At 36.8% G+C, this 26,191-nt stretch overlaps 1 pseudogene; it reads left to right on the forward strand.

Annotated features, from left to right (window-relative positions):
• Positions 1 to 2,284: 2,284 nt before the first annotated feature.
• The window catches only part of LOC112690173, a 59,691-nt pseudogene continuing 35,784 nt past the window's right edge, over positions 2,285 to 26,191 (forward strand).

Below are 26,191 nucleotides of genomic sequence, written 5' to 3' on the forward strand. Positions count from 1 at the left end.
GTTACAACTAGACCCGGTCTCCCCTATTTGGTCTGCTTACATCCATACCCTTTATAAATGTTCGTTTGGCGTGTAATAAAATAAAAAAATTCTCAATATCCGCGCAAATAAAAAGTGTAATATAAATGATTATACCTGTTATACACATATATATGTTATAAGTGCGTAAATATATATTATGAACTCGTAGAAATATAATTGACAGGTATCACGAAAAAATAATGTTTGAAGTTAAATATAATAATACGTCTCGAAAGCTCATTATGGGAACGAAAGAAAAAAAAAAACTAGACTCAAAAGTAAGAAGTTATTTTGTATAGTATACATTATTTTTCGCTATAGCAATATAAAACGGTGAAGAATGAAAATAAATATGTAGTCAATGGAAATAGTTCGGAACCCCTGACCAGGGTATTCTTATATAAAGGGATCGCGTGGATGGTCAAAATAAATGCAAGTACGTATCAAGTACATAATTATCCGAATAAATTAAAAAAAAAATCACGTGCAAATTACTACGGTTGTAGTTCGTTAACTTATTCATTTATTATTTGTTTTCTCGTAACGGTAATTAGATTAAATATCGTGTAGGATTAATTGTGAGAAACTAATGAATAATCTAATTGTTTCCACTACGACACTATAGAAGTGGTAGATTTTTCGTTAATTTTTTTTGATTTTTCTTTTGTTCGTTTTAGGATTAAGTATACTTTTTCTTTTTCGTCACTATTATAGAATATAATTATAAAAATATCCGTTCAGATTAAAACGCAAACCACTCACAATTACTAGAAATTGAATCCGAAATCACCATAATATTATAATAAATGTATATTTACAGGTAAGGGGTACAATATATCAGAGTATATTATAGTGGAGATCAATAATACAACAAGACGAATATAATTACTTTAGATGCAATGTCCATCGTTTCCGGAAGATGACACGGTTATATTTGAAAAAAAACTGAATTATGAAATAATCAAATTTTCTAGGTTTTATAGATTTGCTCAAATGCAATGTTAGTTGTAATACATATATGTATATGGTATATTATACGGACACTGATGCAGTAAGCCCAAGGCTAGGCGTATTTAATAATCAATATTCAATATTCAATCTGTATTGAAGTAAGCCCAATGCTCAGCATAATCTAATAATGTGATACAAATTAGTATAAGTACCTATTAATAAATATGTTGTATAAATAATTACATGAATATTATATGTTGCTTATACAATGTTATGTAAAATTATATAAATGTTATTTAAATAATGTGATATAAAATAGTGAGATGTTACGCGAAATAAATTCAGGGCAAAGGTGAAAAAAAACAAGTAGTTTTTCACCTCTTAACATGATAATGCTAAATCATTACATTATCAGTGGAAGGGAATAATATTGGAATTACACCACTTTGTCTGATATAAATACAGGTAGAAAATTTGGCATTAATCAGATGTAGATAGGTAGTTTTAATAGACAGTGTTATACTGGCCATTTCCCGTATTAATAAATTATTGCTCGTCGTGGACTTTGTTACAGCCACATCGCCACGAGTATATAATTCTTAGCCCAGAATAACTTGTTATTTTAATTTTTTGTGTTTTTAACTGTTTGTTAATTTATTGTGATAAATTAATAAAAACAGTAAGTTTTTAAGTTTAATATACCAGTGTTTAATTATTCACCTACCTATCTTTCTCAACCCAACGTCTCAAGATAACATACAACGTGCTACGTCGTTAATAATTAATGTAGTACCGATCGTAGTGTCCTGTACAACGATCACTACACTGATCCTCGTTAACACTGAACGACCATTGTATATATTGCTATAAATAATGCGTTTTGGTGTTTGATTTAAAATTACATCAATTACACATACTAAACATTTATTTCAGTACCCTATCGTTAGATTTCAATTTTTATCGATTTTGACGTACTAAGATAAGTATTATATAAAACGAATAATTGCATTTAATTCTAATATTCTTCTAAAAATTAAATTAAGCTCATTATAAATTTCACCAACACTGTCAGTATTGGTGATTGAATACATTATCTGGTATGTATGTAATTATCCACATGACTTGTACAACTCAGACGTTGTACGTAGTGCACGTTGTTGGAATGGCAAATTTCTCCACATTGACATACGACGAGTAATTTTCGTTTCGTCCCGATTGTTGTGCCGATCGGTTGCAGGGCCAGAATGGGAACGTGCACACGGTGAATCCTGGATCAACGGAATGGATCGGGCAGAAACGTGTGCGTGCAGTGATGGGAAAGAGATCATGTTTGGACGTGCAACCGGGCTTCGAACTATCCGTAGAAAACATGGTCGCGTTCACATCCGTCAAGCTACAGCGCGTGGACACCGACGGAGGTGGCGAGCGCGATATTCGTGCAGATGTTCGACGGGCCCCCGAGGGTAGGTTTTCGGCACTAGTGGGTGTGCGACTGGTCGCAATGGCGGCATACCGCGCTTGAAGGCCTGCGGTAACAAATGCACGGTTGCAGCAACCGTTTCACGGATTCTTTTCGGTTTCCCGTACCCTCGATCCGCCGACCGTTCACGTGAACGAGGACCACGGCAGTGGCGACGGTGGCGGCAGCGACTGAGAATCACGTACAAACGTATAGGTGGTTTAATGAGCCGGGAGGGGGGGAGGAAAAGAAATACGTGCGAGGTTTTGAATTAAAACGTTTTTATTTTTTTTTAATTTTTTTTATTGGGGTAAAATAAAAAAAGGTACACCTAACCCGTATCTACCTGCCCACTTCGAATCGTTTCATTGACAAAATTATAGAGAACACACGCATTACACACGTACGCACGCGCGCGCGAACGAGTACTTTCATTCAACCGCGCGCGTGAATAACCAGTGATGATTCTACACACGCACTCACTCACTGATATTCCGTAGGGCCGCGGGCGTTTACACAGAACGACATAATAATATCTTATTTGTAGGTACGTTTTGGTATAATACTACTACGCGCTCGGTACCTATGTACGTAGGTAGTTTAATAATTGCAGCTATCAATGATGGATCCGCATCGCGTAATATATATAATAAATACCGAAAACCGTACACGATTACGCCGGTGCTGCAATTCTTGATCCCTCGTCCTCGTCCCGTCTCGCGTACATTATATAGTTCGTTTTGTATACATATATATATATATATAAGATAACGACGGAGGAAAAAAATAGAAACCCTTGCGTAATCATACGTTCTCGAGGCATTAAGGTCCATTCACAATCCCGAAAATACATATATCCGTGTGCACGTATACAATTATAATAGCACCGTTTAAAATTTTGCGCGATTCAACCGTTGTGGTACGCGTTGTATAGTTTATATAATGTACGTGTAACCGTATGCGCGCGCGCTCGTTTCAAGTTAACGTTTGCATGTTCGCGCGGATGACGATAGTTTCGCGTTCGACGAGAAAAATGAATAGTACGGAAAAAAAAAAATTTTTACAATAGTTAAACGTGCGTGCGTTTCCACCACCAGACCGCTAATGCTGACGTAGACGCGCGCCGCCCATGCATAATGCATGACGATTAATGTTTTATTATTATCATCATCATCATCATCATCATCACCATCGTAGTAGTTATATTTATACTGTAGTTGCGTTAACGTCATCGGGTGACCGAGTTCATTAAATGTTTATTAGATATTCCATTTTAAGTGCTGAAAAACTGTTGCGGGGGCCAATTAAGTGAAGTAAGAATTTGCGCGGCCAACTGGAACAAAGATCGCTTTAGAAATATTACAAAAACGGTTTAAATTCGTTTAAACGAAGAAAAAAAAATTTAATTCCGTTGCACGTTTATGTATTAAACGAATGTTTGACGGTGCACGCAGAACAATGGAAAATATTTTTACTGCGATTGTTATGCATGTTTGTTTTTCGATTTTTTCTCCAGAACTGAACATGAACTCTCGAGTCTTAATTGTATTATTATTCGTTGAATTATGGTAAATGAACCCACGGCTCTGTGAGCAATAAAATGTTTAATGAAAAATGTGAACTCTTAAAGGTTTTAGTCCATTCGAAATTCTGACGGAGCGGTGTTACTCAACCGCATAGACGGACGTGTGCACCTATATACAATGGGATCATGAGGAATTCTTATAATTGCTATCGGTACACGGCATAAGATACAAATCAATCTTTTGGTATAGCTGTTTGGTCTACGGTTACGAAAAACTCTCGAGAAAAAAGGATTATGCGTCCTAATGTGCGGTGCACAAGTGTTGGCCGGTTAGGTATTGGTGATCATCAGAGGCGTTTTTAGGATTTTTTATTGTGTGGGGAGGATATGAAGCCCCCACACCCTTTTTTATATAAAAACAACATGCATTAAATTAAAATTGAAAAATATTATATTGTTGATTAGAATATTAAATTTACAAAATTATATCGTGATTTCTCGATTTTTAAGCCATTATATTAATAACTTCTTTGTCATCAATTTCTCAATGAACGGCCAACAATATTAATCCGTTAAGACGATTCTATGAATGACATCAAATTAAGAAAAATATGAAGTTGTAATAATAATTTTTTAATTTTCGAAACAAAATTTATTACACTTGAGTTATTTCGTTTCATTTTGATCAAAAATAAAAATACAAGTCAGCAGTCGTCAGTCGTAACTCATCAATACACAATACAAATCGCTAAAAACAGTTGATCAACACAAATATTTTATCACTTGTATAATCGATGGTATGGCGAGACTAATTCATTGTTTAAATTTTACATCGATATAATATTAGATTATTAATCTGTAACCATGGTCTGTAATCTGTTGATTGTATACCGATTGCATATTCGCATAGGTATTAGAAAATAATATCGAATCAAAAGAATATATATTTATTTAATTTTCATTAAAATATAATTATCACTTATCAGTTAATCATGAAAATCCATCTTATCTAAAAAAAAAGGCTATTGGAGGGATCCATCCCCCATAAAACCTCCCGTGAGAACGTCTATGGTGACCGTGCATGTGGTACGTATATGTTTCGTGGTGAGCTACGCATTGCATACAGCCATTTATGTACTCTATGCAATATCGTCCACGGCGCGCCGTTAGGTTAGGTTAGGTTAGGTTAGTTAATCTAACCGCCGCGGCGGTCGCATAAGATTACGACAAAAATGCAAATAAAAAGCGATATGTACCTATGTCCGAGCGAAACGTCGTGTTCACCCGGTTACCGTTTCGACAACGCGACCAACCGTTTTACTACCACCTCGATCGTGGATCGTCACGCCAGATTGCTCGTGAAGAGTGCGCATGTTGCGTGGTGCGTAGTAATGCCTATAGTGTTACATTAGTCTTTCACATAATCCTTTTAGATTCCATTTTACGCGTGTACACAATAATATGATAAATAAAAATGAAAAAATGTACGGTGTCGTAACTACCCTTGACGAATTTTTTTTGATGCTTATTGTTCATAAAAAAAAAAACCAATTTAGTTTAATTCAAACTCTCCCCTTACTTTAAATTGGCAACCGTTCATTTCCAGTCACGGCTGTGAATATATTTCCAAACATATATCAAACAATTTTTATCCGAAAAAAACCATCAATAATTCAATTATGAGGGGTGCAGGAGGTAAAAATTAGTATACCATATTGAAGTACTCGTAATTAGGTTTACATAAATATATGAGTTAAACTCCTAAGAGTATCAAAAAATATTTGCTACCTTATTTAGGGTAAAATTAATATGTAAATAATTTAATTATTTAAAGCCTAAATCATATAATCATAAATTTAAATGAAAATCGTAATTTCTAAATCTGACATCAGCTCGTCCATTTTAATAATTTTTCTAAGCTATTGGGAAAAATGACGCGTTACAATATACAATCACCAAATATCTGTGAACAAATATTCATATAAATTAATAATGAAAACGATGGTTTAATTGTATGTGCATTTTAGTCAGCTAAAACTCGTATTTCTCCCACTGTGAGACGTCCAGCTGTTTCGGGCCTCCAAAGTGGCTACTTCATGTGCGTCGCATTCTATCTTGTGGGTAATATCACGGTTGGAAGCAGTAGTCATTTGGCTCAATTCTTTGAAGGAGGGAGAAGAGAATTGAATTCCACACAAGAAGTTTGAGAGCTATTTCTTTGACCCTAGTTACAAAAAAAATCCTAGATGTGCCCTGAGAGTTAAAACAACATTTATTGCACATAAATATATAAGTATTTTTAAATATACATAATATAATTTTCGAAAACTTCCTATAACTGTTAATGTCTCAGACATATAAAATAACCATACGAGTACAACTTACATAAAATGCTAAAAAACAATAATCAACATAAGTAATCTTGCTAATTCATAAATTTCAAGTTTCCTCGTAATTTTTGAAATTTTCAATACATTAAATATGATTTCGAGTCGACTGCATTTTCGTATTAAGTTAAGAGAGTATTCAGTTCAAACATTTATCGACAATTCATCGCACAACAAATATTATAGCCTTCGGTGGGTGTAAAGACAAATTGCATAAGTGCACGTACGGTATGCGCGTTGACGTTGCCCCCGACCTCTTTGATGTTTTGTCGAAAAAACCGACAAGCGATGATCCAACATTCTATTTAATCCCTACACTGTCGTCAATGACTGACCAACCCTGCGGTGGTTGGTACGCGCGTGCCTTTGTTGGTTGCGCGGTACGTTACGGGCAAGGGATCTACGCGCGGTGATCACACACATCGATACGTCTATGAACATACAAGCGTGAAACGACACGCGGCCGGTGTGTACACGGTATTATGATGGACCGATGCGCGTGCAATAATTTTTTAACGATCGGTTTTCGAGTGTTTCCCATGCGCGCGCGTTAATAATGATTTGGCAGATGGCATGTGAATGAAGACCATGGAAAAAACGAAAAACAAAAAAAATGAACAACGCGTACGGTCTGCATGCGTGTAATGACGGGGTATCGAATAGGATGTTTTTTCACAACGGATCCACTGTTTTAGATGGGTGCACGGGGGCTGGGTAAAGGCGCGCGGACAAAACAATCGATATTATTAAAAAGAAAACAAAAAAGTAAAATAAATAAATAAATTAATAAAATAAAAACGATACACACGCGTAACACACATGTGTACAGACACGTTATACGTATAGGGCCGAAAGGGTCGTCGGGTGAGACGTTTTCAATGCACGGACCGGCATGCTGCTGCAACGTGTACGCGTATGGCTTGACGTGGGGATCGAAACAAATTTACCTCGGATAAATGTGTACACACACACACGAGCTACACGTCTCTGATGTAACGATAATTTCCGTAGCACACACTTGAGTCTAAGTTCACGGTAAGCATCACCCGACTACAGTGACGGCGATTGATGACGGCGAAGAAATATATATCGTCGACGCGCCGGTGGATCATGGGGGGTTACATGGGGGCCAGTGCCACCCCGTTGGAACAAAACAATATTGAAAATAAAGTACGTTAAAATAGGAATCCCATACGTGCCGTATTTTACGGTATTGTCTCGTATTTGAATAAAGTGTCCCGATGTCCCGACCCAAGTATAAAAATAACACTTTTGTCCCGTATTTTGTATAGTCTATTTCGTAAATACCTTATATAAAAAATTAATTTTTTTAATATCGGTGAGCTTTTTAAATTGTATATTATTGATAAACTATAATATCTAAATCAAATGATAATTAATAATATGTGATTATAAAAAAAAAAATCTAAAAAAACAGCAAAGTCGCCTAATTATTTGTTTTTAATTTTAATTATAATTTATATTTGTTTGAAGTATCAAATATTGTGTTCAACTTTATTTTATAGTATATTTAGTAACTGTGAGGTAAATTGCTAACACAAGTCCTCTCACCCACTCCCCCAATTAACACCAATGAGAATTTCAAAAATTGGTATGACTTAAAATGTCCCGTATTTTTAAAAAATAAATCTGGGATCCCTAGTTTAAAATAACTAAATAAATTAGACGAGGAAAATAATCGTTGACAGTTTCGGTGAAATCACATTTATTCGGAGGGGACGGGTGTCTAAGCCCCCCTCAAATACATCTGTACGCACTCCTACGATGGACCGTATCGTATAATTTCTTCCGTAAAGTGTCCCGACCGTAAATTCACGGTGGATCCGCCCTTGCGCCGACAAATTCATTTTCTCCTCTACTCGTTACCGTCCGTAACGTAACAGCACGTTACGACCAGCGTTCGATCGGTCCCGTCGAACGTCGCAACGTCTCGCGTACACGCCACAAGTTTTGGCGTTGAGACACACCGGCCCGGTAATAACCCGTAGTAATAACGTCTAATGCGCGCCCGTTGTAATGCACGGGTCGTGCGCACCGCAGTCATGTTATTATGTACCGTGTGATTATTGCACGACGTGCACCTATTTTCGAATGATATTTTTCGGCCATTTAATTTCGGTTTATTTATATACGAGGAGATAATAACACAACGTACAACGCGTTATTGTTTCTCGTGGACGCGTTTCACTCACCGACCGTCGGGCACAAATACGTGCGGGGGTGCGCCGACAACAACGGACCCGTCTACGTTTTCGACCCCGGGAACATCTACGGTCGCGGTACAATGTCGTGCGGCGCATCGGTCCGTGCGCGCGTCCGTTGCGACGGTAATAGTGGAGTCGTATAAAATGTATACTTATATATATATATATTGTGACAAAAATTAGTAGGATAATTTCGCATTAAAATAAGCGCATGCAAAAATATCGAAGTTTCTAGAGCCGTCAAAGTTAGCGGCGAACGAACCGTGAGAAGAATTACGCCGCAAAGTCTATCCGCAGGACAATCATATGGGTTCGGAATAGTACGATACTATAACCACTCAAACATACTGAAATGTTATCGAGATGTTCTCTCCGAGATATATTCGTAGGAAGACCAAGTTTCTCACGGTTTTTGTTCTTGAATCCCTTAGTGCCCAAGACCTTTGCAATCGAGGACGCAATTACCTTCCAGGGGATTTTACTGGGTGTTACATGGATATAGGTGTTGATTGGCCGGCAAGAATACATGGACGAATGTAAAACATCACTGCTGCCCTCATTTTCTAGGTACGCACGAAGAACGAATTATTTTACGATTCGGACGCAGTGATTTTCGTGGATAAATCAAGAAACACAGTCGTGTTTTTGACGAGGGATATTTCAGTATGAATGAAACAGCGCCGCGATTATATCCGTACCGAAGAAGATTGAATGAAATAAATATGGGCGTTTACGAAGTATATAATATATATACGTAGACACAAACACAGCGAACGCGTTACGCGTCCACCTTTATGCGCCTATAGCTGTGTGCAAGCGGACCGCGCACGAGGGTAAGATATGTAATTTTCACGAACCAGTAGTAATACGTTATCTGCGGCGAACCTAACCTAACACCGTCGACGTGGATTCGTATCGTATGATATACGGTTGTTACCGGAGGCTTACTTTATAAGTACATTAATGAAGTAGCCACGTAGACGTATACGTTTACTTACGGGACTGCTGTTGATTCGAAGCTAAAGCGTATCGATTTTCCACCCGTTCGTAAATTATTATTATTATTATACCGACGGGGTCGTATTTTTCATTTTTCTCATTCGTTTTAAATAATACACTTTTACTAAACATAACTTCAGTTTAAGAGGAGCTCATCATTCAAATTGTACTAGTTGTAAGAACTGTCATTGAAAAAACAGAATTGCGATTTTCGCTTGGTATCACATTCTTTGCATTTCAGCGATTAAAAATCTATTATCAACTACAAACATAATGATATTATGACTCCGCGGAAGAGATTTTATCCCTCGGTGTCTCTCTCGGTTTGTTCGCTGATACCCATACTCGTTGTGCTAACGTTGACGACACCCGATTTTCAAAAAACTTCAATATTTTTACTTGTACTCATTTGTATGTGAAACGGTTACGAAAATAATATGTTGCATATGAAATAGTTAAATATTATGATTAGACCGTTTCCCACACAAACTAGCGCAACTAACAACGTAATAATATTGTCATGTATAAAATATTGTATACAAAGAAAAACATATTTATAGTAAATAAAGAAAATCGTCATATGTTCCGATGGTGTTTATTTTTCTTTATTTTTACTAAAATATATAATCCATATACGACGGAAGACGGCCAATCAATAAGGACTGTGTTGGCTATTTTTGCCAAAAAGTTGTTACCGAAAATTCTGTTAAACAAGTGTATTTATATACTGTACGTTATATAAACGAGAAAAAAGGAAAAACGTTTGAGATCAAATAACGACGAAAATTTTATCGAAGCGACCGGGAGACTGTAAGCTGCAGCGCCCACTAAAGTAACATGACGAGTGATATGACAAGTAACGTGTTAGTAACGTGTCATTCGGAAAATTTTATTTATAATTATAACGAAAAATCACTAAATTGCGCTCACCAATTCAACACATTTCAGATCATGTGTAATATTGTTGTTATTTGTCGCGCAAAATAATAGAGCTTGTACTACTTTTTGTCATTTGTCACGTGGAGAAGTGCATAGATTTTTCGATAGGTTGATGACGTGTGCTACAAATTAAAAAGTCTTTTTCTGAATACCTGGTCCAACTAACCTAACCAACTCTTCAAATATCGATTTTTCCATCCTTTTAAAACGATCAGGATCGTCTAGCTCTTTAAATACGGAGTACACACCATATGAATAGCAATTTTTACGCCAAAATGGATGGACTCAGTATTTGCGGACAGTAGAACCTTGATTGCAATTTAAATAATTTACTACATTTATTGCAACAAGAACGTCTTCATCCTTAGACGACATTTTGGCAAATGAAAAAAAAGACATAAAAATGACTTGTCATTAGAAAATCATGTCATTTTGGTGCTAGTCACACGAATCACTTGTTACTTATTGGTCATATCACTCGTCAGATTACGCGTCATGTTACTTTGGTGAGCGCTGCGACTAAACCGGATATATTCGTCCGTTATTAAAATATTTATTATTATTTTAACGCTGAAAATATGATGGAATGTTTCGATGCGATTTACATGTAAAAATGTATTCGACTATTTAACAAACGAAAAATATTTATATATTTATACGTATGTATATAATAGTATTAAGTATGTCGAACGTGCAGTGACAAATGAACAGTCGCTGCACACGCGTTATGCGTTGGTTATAATTTTCGATTTTCCGTCTGCTGCAAAGGGTTCTGTAATGATATACCCGGCATAAGAATATATAAATATATATAAATGTGTAACAGGGGTGTGATGGCGACCGTCGCAGGACTGTTTTCTCCCGTTAAAGTATATAGTTTAGGATTGCAGGTGTACGTGGTGTACAACCAAGAGGTACCTGATGTGTACTTTTTGAGTGTTTCTCGGGGTATAATTGGCGGGCCGATCACGAAATGAGGGAAGCTGAACGCGCGCGCGCGTGCGTGTGTGTGTAAATCGATTCGTAAATCCACGCCCAAGGAGCAACGACAACAACCGTGGTAACCGTCATCGAGAGGGTAGGAGGATCAAAATGAAATGAAATGATATTTAATTTACAGTTTCATTAGGCGTGCACCATCAGTATATACATACATACATATATATATATATGTATGTATGTATAGAGGAGAAAGAATGAAAAAGACGGCATACACGACGACAACGCTGTATTTACGATTACGACGACGGCGACTGCTACGCGATACCAAAATAACCGGTCCCGACGACGATGACGGCTGCGGCGACCGCGGTGTGTACATAATAATATATGTGTAATATTATATATATTAAATCGTATTATCGCGGTCGTGCTGTAATGATACGATTTTTCTGTGTCCTTGCGAGCATCGTTTTTTCCCATACGAGTACGTAAGCGTACGTGTTTGGGTACGCAGCGATGCGGATGGTTCTCGACAGGACGGAGAGCAGCAAACGCGTATTTCTTTTTCGTTTCTTTTTTAAACATTCTCGTTTAGACGATCGGCGATTACATTTTATTTACGAAGGCGGGTCGTTTAAAATTCGATTTCTTAATCCATTTCCGTTTGGTTTGATCGCACTACGGGTATGCGTACTCGAACTCGGCCGTAACGTGCACGCACGCGCACAAGCGTGTGTGTGTGTGCGTGTGCATTTTAATACGATAATTGCACGACGACGTTGGTCGAACGTTCGATATTTTCCCAGGATTTGTATCCGTCGACAATTAGTTTTCTTCTAAATGTTACAGCCTTGGGCGACACCGCCGTTATTGGTGCCGGGTTCGAGTTCATTCATTCGCACTGAGATCGCCGACAACCGAACCACATATTCTACATACGCTCACGTCCGATAATCCAACGATTACTATATATTATTTATGTATGATATATACTGTATTTATGTATACTCTGCTCGCGCGTGTACTAGGAGAATGGTTTTGAAAAAGAAGAACTATGTACAAATACATATGTACAGAGTAGGTCACGGGAATAAGGACAAAAACAAATAGATATAACTCATGATGTTTTAGACGTACCTACAATTGTTTTATTAATATTTTATCATACACAAATTACACAAATAAGTGCCATTTTAAGTTTTGAAAAGATCATCGAGCATACGACGTCCATCTTGTTTGTAGCACGAAGAAAGTCGGTCCAACAAATTTGAGTGAATGCGTTGAAGCATGTTTTCGTCTATCAATGCAATTTCCGTTTTTATTACATCCTTAAGTTCGTCTAATGTACGTGGTTAAGACTCGTAAACACGTGACTTAAGATAACCCCAAAGGAAAAAATCGCACACCGTCAAATCAGGTGACTAGGAGGCCAATGCATATCTCCAAAACGTGAAATGAGGCGGCCGGGAAACATCCCGCGTACGACGTTCATTGTGGCGATCGCAGTGTGAGGAGGTGCTCCATTTTGTTGAAACTAGTCATTTGACGGGTTGATAATTCGCCTTCTTCTACGCAACTCTGATTTTAAAAAGTTATTAAGCATGTCGATGTAACGGGCACTATTGACAGTCACCGTGTTTCCTTGTTTCTCAAAAAAGTAAGGACCAATGATTAATTATTTTGAAACTACACACCAAACAATCACTTTAGGGCTGTGCAACGGTCGTTCGTGGAGGCTTTGAGGGTTTTCTGCAACATAATAACTGACATTTTGCTTATTTACAAAACTGTCGAGGTAAAAATGCGCTTCGTCACTCATAAATAACAGCATGTCGTCATTGACCACAAATAACGAGAGCATCTCTATTGCAAATTCTGAACGTTGTTGATAATCAGTAGGTTTCAACATTTGAACAATTGTCAACTTATAAGGATGGAAGTTCAACTCACGCTTGACGATGCGTCGAACGGAAGAACGATTAATTTGTAAAGTCTGAGCTTAATTTGCGCACCGAGCGTCGTGAATTTTGGAGAACAGCGGTTCTTATCTTTTCCATGTTTTCGGTAGTTGTTACAGTACGTACGGGGTCAGGTGACTTTTGTTTTTGTAATTATTCTCGTTGTTCGAAAAGTAGTGACCCATCTCATAATTGTTTTCCGATCGGGAACCGTACCGTGACGGCCAATGTTAAAATTAATTCTAAATGCACGCTGTACTTTCACTACCGATTCGTTGTTTTTGACAAATGAGTCGTACGCGAACACACGGTGAACGACACTCCACTGCTCCATTGTGGAAACTAAATAGTATTATCTGACAGATCGAATGAGACCTTTCCGACTTACACTCAGCCTACGTCGAGAAAAACACATATATTTTTAGCCCCATTACCGTGATATTGAAATATCACTAAAATATTTTGAAAACAATTTTGGTCTCTTCGAGATACATGAATGTTTGTTTCGATGCTTATAAAATTATTTAAGTTTGAAAAAAATAAGATATATATACAAGTACACCTCAAATAGAGTTTCAGATTAAATAAAAAAGTCACTTATTTTTTGAAAGTTGAACTTTTTTCTTTTTAAGTAGGTTAACGTTAAATTTTGAGTAAAGTAACACTCAAAATATTTACTTGTCCTGTCGAAAACGATTTACAAACAAAAAGGTGTACGAAAAAGTACGTATACATACAAAAACTTAGCATTCAGAGCATATACTAACGATGAACTATGTACAATATTATTATGTATTATAATATTATGTTCAGATTATGCATTAATGACGAAATCAATTAAAAAAAAAAATAAAAAGAAAAGACTATTTAATAGTGACAATACTGAAAATCTCTTTTTGTAATTGCACGCGATATTCTCATAGCAAGACGGTATAAACGTATATAATATTTAATACACATATATATATTTTAAATTTAAATATAAAGGTTCTGACGTGTATGAGATTGCACACGAGTGTAATTGCCAACAACTGATGGGTAGACGAGAGGTTCGCTCACGCGTGTACATCGTACACATAATATGTAATACGGTACCTACGTAATATGTACATGCGCGGAGTAAAGGGTGAGATTCAGTGTTCGAATGAAATCGAAAGCGCAATGAACCACGGCGGAACGCGCGTTCGAAAGATTCGGCACAACTGATTTGCATAACGTAATAATAAAACACGTAAGCCGTACGAATTGAAATGTTTTTCGTTTAAGTTTCCTGTGCATCGAATAATCTCGAGTTTTCAAACCAGAAAATGTCTTCGGAGTTTACTCGTCGCGATAACACGCATGTACGATACACACATGCACGTACCTACGTGGTAATATTATATTATAAAACACGCGGTGCCTCGGTACACGCGCACACGAGCGCAACGCAAGTGTATATGTGCGTTCGAAACATAATACACACACTGCAGTCGCTTACGCGGACGTTATCGACGAACATTTCAAGACCGTAACGAGTTTACAGAAAACGTTCCGGAAAAGTATTATGTTTGTAACGCGACACAAATGGGGTACATTTTTATTGCGTCTTGTTGCTCGTGTTCTTGAAAACAATAACACATAATAATGCTCTTGTGCGCAACTCAACCATTTCGTACAATTCATAAATACCTCGTTGTACAGATGTAACGCGCGCGAGTCGATTTCGAACGGATCCTCAGAGAATTTTTTAAAAAAAAAATCCAAGTCCATTGATAAAGGACGCCACAGGAGCGGCTTATTTTAGGACCACAAACGGTGATAATTTTATTGGTCCTGTATCTACCACGCGTGGTTATCTGAAATATATGCAACATGCTGTAAATTGCAATTTACGGTTCATCCGCAACGCGTTTATTTTCGATTATGCATACAGCATAGAGTTAAGAACCACCACGTTTAAGTGACCTGCGATGATACCGATAATGGTTGTTTGATAAAATCATTCTGGTGATTTGGTGGTTGGTTTTGTGAAACTTGTTCCTTGAGATTTAGAAATTCAATCCGCCACTGAGACACTCTATAGAAACGCAGTAGTACTAAATAAAAAAAATGTAATTACATTTCCTCAGAAATCGTATACATGACCTGAAAAATAATGGAAAACCCCGTCGAATTGCTAGTAACGTTCTGAATGAGGGCGACGAATCTGATTTGGAGGTGTACATTGTTTACCGTTGGTAAGACGAAATCGGTAGATGAAATATTTCGAAAAGCCGCGACTGCAACTCAGAGTTCGCGTTCAAACACATAAGTGTATAAAATAATATGGTAATCGCATGGTATTACATTTAGTTGACTGCGGTACATTACGGCGGAGAGTGATTTCTTTTTCTTTTTTTATTTTGTTTTATTTTCCGTTTCTACTCAGTGTTTTGCTCGCACTTGTATTATAACGCAACGTTGTGCATTATATTATTGTAATATTGTTCAACGGCACTTGATTGCGCGGACAACAATGCTATCAAGTGTGCGTCGTGCCGTGCGCCAAATAAACAAATGCGAAAATACGCACGACAGTTATATTGTTCTGTTTAATTAATAACGGTATTGAACAAAAAAGCGGGGGCGAACCGTTTTTGTTCGCGAACGAGTGTTGTTGTACAATTAAGAAATAAAAAGAAAACGAATCTGCACGACTCGCGTCGGTAAAATAATATTATAATAGACCTTTTTATAACTCGCGTAGAACGCATTATAATAATAAAAATGCTCCGCAAACGAAATCGGATTTTCATTAACGAATAAGGCGCGTCACTTATGCAAATCACGTACTCGCGTGTATTATGTAACCACGACATTATGTTCAACATATATATATGTTACACCTATTATAAATAAGCGATTTTTTATGTTTCGTGGTGGTTATTTTTTTGGTTTTTTTCCCTTTCTTGAACGCGACTTCTCGCAGTTACATACAAAACTATACCGCAAGACGTGTTTTTCGCCTTTTCATTTTCAGTCATGGGATTCTTTAAATCAACGATACTCAACCTTATTAGATCCACTACCTTCAAATGAATTGATTTCGAAGAAGCGACCATATTATATGTAAAAATGAATATTATGTATATGCATAACTTTTAAATTTTTTTTTTTTATTCGGTTAATTGGTTGGATAATGGGAACAAATAAACTATCGCCCTATGTACGAATCTATAGTATCCCCATTAAACGGATCTAATGCATACTTAATGTATACAAACAATTTATTCATTCGCATTAAATCGTTAATTTTAGGTTATTTTAATATTTATTTAATTTAATTAATCGAAAAAACAAGAAAAAATATACAAAATTAGAGTTTTATCATATCTAAAATTTGAAGTTAAATAAGTAATGTATAACTTTTTCAGTTAAATTATAGGCCACCCCCGCACCTCTGTTACAGATAACTTCACCCGCGTGTAATCACAACGCTGAAGTGTCCTACAGAACTGTTTCAATTATATGCACGATGTACTTATGTTGAGGTTTTTATTATTTTCGTAAAAATATTTTGCCTACGATAAGAATACACGCAGTAATGTTCCTAATAGGCTTTTATTTTAGTTCTAGAATAGTACGTTTGAAAAGGTGAACAAATACGTCGTGTTTGAATCACTCAATATCAGAATTTAGGACGTATTTATTGCATGTTGTGGACGGGTTTACAAGCTAATAATAATAATAATTCCTCTTACAGACACCTGTGTTCGGAAAACAAAAACTTTTGTGCACACGATCAAGGCGAGCTGTGTTCTGAACCCGCATGGCGAAAACCACCGTTTCACCTGAACGGACGCTCGTAGAAACATGCCGACGAGGAGAAGGTTAACCCAGCAACACGACATTTAAACAAATATTTAATAATTTAATAAAAATTAAGTTAAATTTCATGAACCTCCACCGAGGTTATTATTCAAGCGATTGCGGTCGCGGATAAGATCACGGATGTATGTTGACGATTGAACTCCCCTGTCAAGTGAAAGTTATCAACCCCCCCCCCCCCCAGAAAAAAAAAATTTCTAGGCACGCCCGCGGACGCGCGTGTATCGCACTGCCGGCCACCGCGGTGCCAAAGGTTGAATGTCCCGGATCCGTGTTCGATTTGTTCCCGTCGTGGCCGGTCCACATGACGTGCGGCGCACCGCCGACGTCGCGGTAATACACGAGCGCGCAAATCCGGAACACGTGACGGATAATAATCGCAGTGATCGGAACGCGTGTCGAATGCGCGCAGAGGGTATGCGTGCGATGCGTGCACTGTACGGGTTAAAAGATCGTGCGCGCGTTACGTGTACACGTCGTGACGACGCGTAAAAGCGCGAAGAAGAAAGGACGCGGGGATGAAAAATGAAAAATAATAGAAATTGCGCGGAACATACGGGCGGCGGAGACGGTTTAGTCGTTTCGCGGGCGGAAGAGGGATGCGATGTGCCCAAGAGCAGGTCGCGCGGAAACAGCAAAATATGTTGTTTTCGATTGGCCGTGGTCTGAGCGCGTCCGTGATATATATATATATATATACGCGTAAACGAGGTAAACACACGCGCACCAGCGCTGTAAAATATTACGCGCGTGTACGGTGGCTTCGGCTTCGGCGCGTTCGGGGACCAGTTCTTATTCCCAAACCATGAATAACAAAACCCTTATTCAAACTGCCATTTTCGCCATTAAACATTCATGCCCATACACTGTCGCCGTAAAACTATATATAATATATACAAATCCCAGGTCCCCGGGTGCAGTCGCCTCGTGTACGTATCGTGTGTGCACGTACGTGTAGTAGTGTATAGTAGTACAGATATATATATATATATATATATATATATATATATATATATATATTTATGTATACGTGCCGAGATGGATTATTATACACGTAAAATGTAATATATAAGTGTACCGCGCGCTGCTCGTGTTCGCCATGTGCATACACCTGAGTACGAGACGTCCGTACGTAGCCCTAGGATTTCGATGACTTTTTTGCATCTCTTCTCGACGAATCATAGGCTTTACCAGCTTAAAATGTGCTTCGACGGTATAACCCACGTCACCACTAACTTCGGTTTTGCATTTTGTACTGTTTTCTTCTCCCGGCAAACGCAAATTTCATCAGCTAAAATACGGATGTATAAATGTACATTTTTATTCATAAATTAAAAATCAATAAATAATCGTATTTACTTAAACAGTTTTATGAACATTTTTTATGTATTTAGCAAATGAAAATTTTTAGGCATTTATTGTGTTTAATATATCATAATCGTACTAGATTTTTCTTTAGGGCATCAACGTCTGGGACGGATATACCTACGTAAACCAAGGGGTTATATGCGTGTTGAATATTCTTAACAGCCATCTCTGTGTCGTCAAGGCTAAACCAAACGACAAGCAACGTATACTTAAGATATACACAGCGTCTCTCATTTATACGATATAACATTATTATTATTATTATTATGCTCGACGATATGCGTAAAACACGTGTACGCAAATTGATGTTCATCGAAACTAATATCAAACAACCATAATATTATGCGGACGATCACGAATCGACCAGCTCGTCGGGCTCGTTAAAAGTTTTACCGGGCGATAGACACACGGCGCATCTGTATTAAGATATTATTATGATAACTATACGCAGCTGTACTTAGATAATAAGTTGACAAGACAATATTGTGTTTGTTCAGAGTCGGAGTATCCGATTTGAATACTGCTCGTGTTTATGACGTTGTTTAAGATAATAACATGCACGCAGTGTTGGGACTTATCTAGATAGAGTTTTTTTTCATCTTTTATCTTATCTAGATAAATAACTCTAAGTTATCTAGTTACTTATCTAAGATAAAGTTTTTACTTATCTAGATAATTTTCTGTATTCTTGTCAAGATTAGAGTTATTTTTATTCTTGTACGGAGACGGATCCAATAAATCAGAGATCATCAAAATCGGTCCAGCCGTTATTGAATTATAACTAACCTGACTTTCTTATATACATATAGATTTTGTAATCAAAATCATAATTCGTGTATTATTATAATTTGGTATGACGTTTTGTTTGCATTTTCATGTCGGGAAAATATTTTTGGTATTTTTAAACTTAATTTCTTAATTTTCCATGGAAGTTCAAAGTATAGTAGGTATTTGATTTTAGTATACACATGTCACTCATACGCTGAATAGTCATTATTTCACTCCTGGAAACCATAAAGTCGTAATTACTTATAGAATAATGAAAATTTGCATAACGGTAAACAATATATATTATTTTGATTTAAGCCTTGACTAGAATAGAACAAATCGCACAAAATACATTATTCAGTAATCGGTTCTAAATGTTATTTCATCATTTCACTAATACCGTATCTACTACAGGCGATTACATCGTAATTTTGTACCGGGCCCGTTCAAAAATAAAATAATATTCAAACGTGTACTGGAAACATACGCCGCGACGATACCGCCTACATATCGTGCGAACTCCGTGCACGGTACGGACCCGATAAACATCTACAGCGCCGACATTGTTTCGTTTACGACGATTTTGGACAATTGAAATGTAAACGCGGCGTATTGTTCAGATTCAACTAAGCGATCGTGCATTATTTCGTCGTAGTTGACCGCAACAAATGTCGACTGCTGATCATCCACACAGCCATAATATGATCTACCGCTTGCAGTCCACGATGCCGGCCATCCGATCGTTTCGCATATTTTATTGTTATGAAAATCACAATCCATTAAAAAAAAAAAAAATCTGTTAGTACCTATTGTTTTCGGTTTGCCGTCCGTCCCGCCCGTTTTTCAATACGCCGCGGCGATTTCTCACCGGAGGCGGATGTTCACCGCCGACTGGACTTTAGCCTAATTGACCGCTCTACAGTTGTAATCTCCGCCGTTGATCTCCGGGATCGGTGCACGGACATTTCCGGGACCCAAAGCGTTTCCAGAACATTTCGTCGTAGTTCACCGAAAGAAAGACTACACGGACAACCGTCGCCGCACGTATTACATTTTGTACAACGGTCGCCGAGTGGTATTTATTTCATTTCCTTTCGTATAATTATTTTTTATTACCCGAATTAACGTTGCGCACGACATATCTTGTCCGGTGGCCCTACGTATTCCTGTGTTCGCCCAGACAAATAATAATAATAACAACTATATCACACAGAAACTGTATAATAAACGCGCGCCACTATCACGGCTAATGCGATTTTAAGCACCTAATTTGTGTACACACTGCCGGGGTCCTGCGGTCGTCATTATAAGACCTGACCGCGCGCGCGATGAGTGAGTTTTTATTTACCGACCCACACTGCGGTCGTCCCCGCTGGTATCGTTGCCTTTTATCGAATATATGTCACTGGATGTTATCGCGATTGCACAGGACGATTTCTTTCCGTCGTCTCATGCCCAACGCTGTAATCTACAAACTTTTCGTTCTAGAAACAGTCGTTTTATTCCACTCTCTTTCCACCGACGAGAGCACGTACGTGAAGTTGGCCCACCCTATTTCACGGATTAACTTGAAACCTATACCAATATTTTGCGAGAATTTGCGAGTTCATTTTCAAAATTTGCGAGTAAGCCGTTTGCGAATTATAATTAAAAAACAGAAGAGTGGGCCAACTTCACGTTGCCCCTCCAAGACGCCCTAGAACTTCAAAACCGATACCAAATGATGCGTCTTTATTTGCGAGAATTTGCGAATCCATTTTCAAAATTTGCGAGTTTACCCCTTACCTGCAAATTTTATTTTCCTACCGTGAAGTCAGCACACTTAATACGCCCTAGAATTTCAATGGCCCGTTTTCAAAAAAAACAAAGTAATAACCGGTTGTAGATAAGATATTTTGTTACCACAGCTAGGGTTGCAAAAAAAATCAGTTTTTGTTTTTTAAAAAAAACATAAAATACGTTTTATTTGTTTAAAACAATGATTTTTATGTTTTAAACAGTTTTTAATTGTTATTTTATTCGTAAGTCTTAAACATAGTTTAAAATATTTTTTTTTCATTAAAAACTAAGTTTATAAAAATATTTTCCCAAAATGAGATTATGACTCTCAGATTTTTAACCAGAGTACAGTACAGGTGAAAGGTGATTTTATATAGATACTATAATTTTTAAATAGTTCTAAAAAATTACCAAAAACCATTGTTTCTACCTGTTATTTTACTTTATTAATAACATTTACAAAATAAAATAATAATATCCTTTATTTATATAGAGAATAAATTATCATACTATTTTAAATATGTTTGAACGGTCATTTTCACATTTTCCATTGTTATTATATTATAAATTTACCTACCTAAAAATTATGATTTACGACTTATGAATATGTAACTTATGACTTATTAGTTGTAGACACGTCTTTCAATTATAATTATGGTCTATAGCAACACAATACAACCTTCCAGAGGACTCATGGGTTTTCCAATTAAAGACACTTCATAATACAATGATTTGATATATTTGAATTTTAAATTTGTTATCCAAATAAAGAGCTATATTTAAAATAAAATATTCTCCATTAATAAATTGGTGTTATTATATATTTTGTTGATCAATTAAATTGAAAATCCTTAAACCACAAAATATAATGATAATTATATTTTTCAGAAAGAACTGACAAGCAAAATGAACCATTGGCATACATATTTAGTTATTCTAACACACTTCTGCAATTTTTTAAGGTTATATAATATGAATACCTGAAACCAATTATTTTTTCAGAAATCATAAACTCCAGGGTGTCAAAACTTCTTCCCAGTGGCGGCTCGTGGGTTTTTAATGAAGTAGAGCACATCCGAAAAAATTATAACAAGTATTATATATACAACGTTAAAACGTTAAACGTTTTTTTTTTTTTTTTTTTTTTTTTACTTAGGTGGTCAATAGTAAATAGAAACACAATTATTGTGTTGAATTTAAGATAATGACTAATATTATTATTAGTCAATAATCAGAAAATAATAAACAAATGAGAGTAAAAATAAATCATAATGCCGATACCGACGCGGCGACGTCGAAAATAATTCGCTGAAAACATTTTAATTGGTCATGTGCACATCAATTCCATTATAACACGTGTTGTGTGTTTTGACTTGTTTTAATTTTTACATTGTACAAATGTGCGCAGCATTAGTGTGCACTACTGCACCGCTTTAACACACACACACACATCAGTGGCGTAATTGAGAATGTTTCATGGGGGGGATCAAAATAAATTTGTATGGCAAACTTGTGGGGGCAATGAATGTGAAATTCAGTATCACAATTTAGTCTGATATTTTTTAATACAATGATAATATCTTCAGCAAGGCTTACTGCTTCTCTTAAATCAATTTTTTCTTTTTGTAGCAACTTACACAATGGTAATCCAAAAGAAAAAACCAATTGGAAAAATATTTTATTATAAAATAAAATTAATTATATTTATTAATTACTATTTACTTGTATAACTTGAAAGGATACAAATAATTCTGAATCAATAGTTTTTAATAGTATATTAGGGCACGTTGCAGTGGAATCATTCCAATTAGGAATATTTTCTGTGCCTATGATTCAACTACGAATGCAAATAGTTCAATGAAATCTGTTACCGCATCATAATGCTGCACCCATCGTGTAGCATACAATCTTTTTAAAGTTTTAACCTTAGGATCCTCATTACTATTTTCAATGTTGGTTAAAAGAACATTTTGACAATTTGGTGTATTAAAGAAAACATATACGTTTACGGATAAATATTTATAACCGGGTTTTTTTTTTAGTTTTGTAATAATTTATAAGTTTGTATTTGAGCTATTTGTAGGTTTAAATAAAATTAAATGTACACGTACCTGAACTTCACAGTAGTATCATATGATACCATGTATACTTTTGTGTATTACAAAGTAATATAAATATAAATTCGTTAAAACTATAGATAACTTTAATCTTTATAACATAAATAAACTATAAAATATTAAAATATAGTCAAACAATAGTTAAAAGTGAATAAAACTTAACAACAAACATAACAAGAATCGTGATTTTTCATAATAACGTATTATGATTTTTGAGCATTGATAATATAAATTGTATGATATGAGAGACATCAAATATTTCATGGAACAAAAACTACGTATGTTGATTATCAGATTATATTATTATTATTTACGTAACCTAAATTATTTTACCGCCATAATATGTTATGGTATCATATGATACCTACGTGCATGAAGAGGTTAAGACAATATATAAATACAGCTCATAGGGGGAGATCTATCCCCCATATCCCCCCCGTAATTACACTCCTGACACACACACACCGATACTGTTCAACCGCCTGCTCATTTGGCCTTTGAAATAACCCAATCTAAATATTATAATATTTTCATACTATTCTGAATTTATATTTTGAAAAATGATCTTAATAACACTACAGGTATTTAGTTGTATTATTATGGTTTATGTTTTCAATTTTTTTTGAGTTTGGGTAGGTAGTGCATGTGCACACGAACAGCCGCTGATCCTTTCGTAAAAATGAATTAGCAGATAAAATAATTTTTTAAGATTCCATAATAATAATTTAATTCCATAATCTGAAAATTATAATATTGGAAATAATTTGAATAAAATTAAAAATGTTAAACAACTTTGAAATTCTAGGGCCACTTGGAGAGGCTACGTGAAGTTGACCCACCCTTTTGTTTATTAATTATAATTCGTAAACGGCTTACTCGCAAATTTTGAAAATGAAGTCGCAAATTCTCGCAAATAACTCGCAAAATATTGGTATAGGTTTCAAGTTAAACCGTGAAAAAGGGTGGGCCAACTTCACGTACGTGACGAGAGCATACGTTTCACACACCGAGTCGGAACATTTTATCGAATCGACTACGACTCGGCCAATCGTTTTCCGATATTAATCATAATAACATTTCAGTTCCATGGGACGAGTAGCCGAGTGACGCGCGTATTGCTCGACACATAGTAGAAAAATACATTTTTCGAAAACACGTAAGACGGAGGAGAAAAATGAACGGTCGACGTGGAAAATATCATTCTGTACAATGTATGCGTTTTAAGCTGTCTAACGTACCGCATTCTTTTCTGGCGGAAATTATTGCTTTGTCCGAACGTAAAAATCGTATTAAATATCGACGCGCCGAAATCCATTGCCGTCGCATCGTGTTGCGTTTGCTATCCGCTGCAGGATCAAAAGTAACTAATTTAAGCACGGTGTTTTGTCTATCGAAACAATTAAATTGTGAGCCATCCGCGGTATTAAGATTTTCCGGTACCGTAGCCGTGGGTCGGATTATATACATTGTTATTAGTATACCTTGGTCGCATCCGTCGTTTCCGAGGATATTATTTTGAAGGCGATAACATGTTTTTTTTTAAAAAATCGGTTAAGTTTCTCTTACGAGTACATATATATGTTATCAATCGCGTCGATGACACTTCCCATAAATCATAATCGACTTTATTGTATTCATTATGTTCATACTACGGACATCTACAGGTCCATATCATAATGAATGGAAACGCTTTCGATTCGAAAAGGGCTCCACAATTACGCTCGTTTTCCAAATCCGAATTTGTCCCCCCTCGTACGTACACCCAGAAAAATTATCTACCATTTCCAGATGATATTGCAACGTTCGGTTAGAAAAACCTGGCCGATTTTCTCTGTATTCGTCTGTGTTTCTTTGCAGCCGTTTAATTTTAAATACGAGCCGAATCCATTAGAAGTATTCACGTCGTTCATTCCACGTAATCGTGAATAAATGAAAAAATAATGTTTGTCTGACGAAAAAATTTGAAAAAGAAAAAATACCGACTCTTGTCTGCCTTCTCGTCTGTTGCGAATAAATAAAAATAAAAAAATCTTAACGTCTGCGCCTGTATTGGATATATTATAATTCATACGCGTATATTATCCGCGTACCGTGGTACGTGCGTGCACGTCAGTGTGGTATGCATGCACGTACATAATACAAGACGCGCAGCCGGGCGGTATCATTTTTCACGACTTTTCCCGCTCGACGATTTCCATAAGGTCTCCGCCGCCCCCGCGAGAGCAATCTGTCGTCGCCACGCACGCACGCCGCACAATCGCACCGCCGCCGACGCGGTCCCGTCCGCAGATTTGCATGCCGAAATGAACGGATTCTCCGAGCCGTGACGGCGTTGAGCCCTTTTTGATTGTCAAACGCCTTTGCTATGCTAATGTCCGCGTTTCCCCGTCCTCCACACCGTATGGCGATACGCGCACGCCACGACTTCTTTACACGCGTTATATCTCCGTTTCTTCGCGTTTTTCTTTAGCATATTCCCGTACCTCACGTCCTTCCGCTCCACCGACCTCCCACTATCCCGTCGGATACGCCCCTGGAGTCCTCGGGGTGTTCGTCTCACCTCTCCGACGCACGCACGCACGGACACGTATGGATATTATACGCACTGCTCGCATGGTGTATACGGATAAAAAGGCGCGCGAGGGTTTCATGTTTTACATTTTGATTGCTATTTTAAAACTCTTCGTGGATATGCACGCGAGCGGCGAATACACATGTGAATACATAGGACGGGATCGGTGTACACGCGTGTATACGTACAACATCACATACGCGTGCACAACACAAGTTTTTGACGGTGAAAATAACATGGAGTACTACGAATAGATGCCTCGTCGACTACATTTGTTTCGGGTTATTCATTTTCACAGCACCGGAGGTGCATCTGTATAGTAAAAACGTGGT

Source organism: Sipha flava, unplaced genomic scaffold (genome assembly GCF_003268045.1).
Source record: "Sipha flava isolate LNK unplaced genomic scaffold, YSA_version1 491_pilon_pilon, whole genome shotgun sequence".
Classification (NCBI taxonomy): domain Eukaryota; kingdom Metazoa; phylum Arthropoda; class Insecta; order Hemiptera; family Aphididae; genus Sipha; species Sipha flava.